The following is a 3,009-nucleotide window of genomic DNA, read 5'->3' as shown; positions in this document are numbered from 1 at the left end:
TACCCTTTGGAATGAAGGTAATGAATGGCACAGTGGATAGAGCAATGACTTTGAAATCAGGAGGATGGGAGTTCCTCTGACACTTATTAACTGTGTGACATTGGGCAGGTTACTTAATCTTGATTGCTCCACATCCAGGGTCATCTCCAGTCATCCTTAATTATTTCTGGCCACTGGTCCCAGATAGTTCTGCAGGAGAAAATGAGACTGGTGACAGCATAGCACCCCCTCACTCAAATCCACTTCATGTGCTTTTCATGGCATCACCTACCTGATGTCTTGGTCTTTTTCAGAAATGAAGGACAAACATTGGAGAAAGGTTATGATTTATCTCCAAGAAAGGTTGGTTTAAGAGGAATCAGGATCCAGGTAGGACAGGGTACCTGATGCATATTGGGAACTTGCTGAAGTGGGCCCTCCTGTTGGGCCCTCAGGATACCTGTTGGAATGTGTGTGTGTGTGTGTGTGTGTGTGTGTGTGCCTGCAAGCTGGAACCTGAAGTCTTTCCAGTATCTGAGTTGGCACTCCTGGCTATAGCCATCGTGAATTCAGTGTTACTTCTACACAATAATGAAGTTTAGAGGGTTTTGAGAGGGATTCCATCTTACAGATAAGAAATCAGAAGTTCAGGCTACTTGCTATTGGTCATATAGAAAATATCTGAATTCAAATTCAAAAGGTTCTCATTCTAAATCCTGTCAGCCATGGGATAGATGAAAAAGGTTAGTGGAACTTAAGCAGCAATGACAGGAAAGATGAGAAGTCACAGTGATGCACTATCTTTCCAAAATAACAGTAACTGGTTCTCCTTGCTCATCCCACTAGTGTACATGGCCATGCTATAGCTCATTCTGTTATAGTCTGTGCTCTTTCTACAATAGCCAATAGGCTCTTTTCTTTCTGGTAAAGCCAACCATACTAATATAATAACTTAAAATAGTATTTCTAGTCACAGGTGAAGATAACATCTGACTACATAAATATTTCCATTTTTGGTAGCACTTTTTCCCATGTATGTATACGTCCAAGGTCTCCTAATTGTGGAAATAAAAGCATTTCATCCTAGCATTTTACCATTAGAGGGTGCTGTCTGTTTAGGTAATCTGTAAAGGCAACTGTAGCCCAAAGCCTTTGAGTCCAGTACCAGGAAAAAGGTGGTTGGGGTAAATGAAACCATCACTAATATCCTGGATATTCTGAGCATGTCACTCCACTGGTCAAGGAGGTTTAGTGGCTCCCTACTGCCTATAGGATAAAATGCAAAGTTTTCAGTTTGACATTTAACATCATAATCTGGTTCCACCCTATTTTTTTCATTTTGGTTGCTCTGACAACCTGGCCTGTTGATTATATCTTAGATATAATATTCCATCTTCTTTCTCCATACCTTTGTTCCCTATGCCAGAAACATTCTCTTTTCTTACTTTCCCCCCTTGGAACCCTGAGCTCCCTTTCAGGTCTCAGTTAAGGTACCATATCCTTCAAGAGGCCTTTCCTGATTCCCCAGTAGTTAATGCCCCAATCACCTTACTTTGTATTTATTTTACACTTATCTATCTTTAATTATACGTGTACATGTTCTATCTCTCTTCTTTCTTTCCCCTCTCCCACTTCACCCCCCCCCCAATGTAAGCCTTTTAAGGGCAGGGAAAGATTTATTTCTGTCATTGTATCCCCAATATCTAATACACTCATTCAGACATACACTCATTCAGTGGATGCTTAATTAATGCTTGTTGAATTGAATAATAAAAGTAGACTGTGCAGCCCAAGTATTCAACCATTGGTTGGAGAGAGAAACACTTGAATTTCATTTTCCTCTCCTGCCAGAGGCCCTCTGAATGAAGGTGAGTATATTTTTTGTTCTTTTTTTTCGATTTTGGTTTCTCATTTAAATTCAATATATAATCAATTTGGATTTATTCAATAAAAATTGTCACCTTTTGGTCATCAGAGGGTGTAATGTAGACTTGTGGTTTTTGTCTTTATATAGTCTAGAGAAGGAATTTTTATTTTTAATAAAATTTTTAAAAATTTTAACATTCATTTTTAAAATTTTTGAGTTTTGAATTCTGTCTCCTTTCTTGCTCCTCCCTAACCCACTAAAATGGCAAGAAATATGATATGAAGTATATATGTGGATTTGTGCAAACTATATTTCAATAATAGCCACATTGCAAAAAAAGTCAAGAAAAATAAAGTGAAAAAAATATGCTTCCATATATAGTCAGACTCCAACAGTTCTCTCTCTCTGGAGATGAATTGCATCCTTCACTATAAGTCCTTCAGAATTGTCTTCTATCACTGCATTGATCAAATAGCCAAGTCACTCACAGTGGATTGCTGTTACTGTGTACAATGTTCTCCTGGTTCTGCTCATCTTGGTTTGCATCACTCCATAAAAGTTTTCCCAGGTTTTTCTGAAAGCATCCTGCTTTCTTATAGTACAATAGTCTTCCATCATAATCATAAACCATAATATGCTCAACCTTTCCCCATTTGATAGGCATCCCCTCAATTTTCAACTCATTGTCAACACAGAAAGAGATGCTATAAATATTTTTATCCACATAGGTCTTTTTTTCTTTTTCTTTGATCTCTTTGGGATAGAGACCCAGTAATGGTATTGTTGAGTCAAAGTGTATGTCCAATTTCATAGTCCTATGGACGTGGTTCCAAATTAATCTCCAGAATGGCTGGACCTATTCATAACTCCATTGATAGTGTATTATTGTCCCAATTTTTCTACATCTTTCTAACATTCATCATTTTCCTTTCCTGTCTTATTAGTCAATCTGATTGGTGTGAGTTGGTACTTCAGAATTGTTTTAATTTCATTTCTCTAGGCATAATGATTTAGAGCATTTTTCATATGACTATAGATAGCATTGACATCTTCTTTTGAAAACTGCCTGTTCTGAGGCATCTAGGTGGCACAGTGGATAGAGCAACGGCCCTGGAGTCAGGAGTACCTGAGTTCAAATCTGGCCTCAGACATTTAATAATTAC

This window comes from Macrotis lagotis, chromosome 2, assembly GCF_037893015.1.
Source record: "Macrotis lagotis isolate mMagLag1 chromosome 2, bilby.v1.9.chrom.fasta, whole genome shotgun sequence".
NCBI lineage: Eukaryota > Metazoa > Chordata > Mammalia > Peramelemorphia > Peramelidae > Macrotis > Macrotis lagotis.
This window is presented reverse-complemented; position numbering follows the sequence as displayed.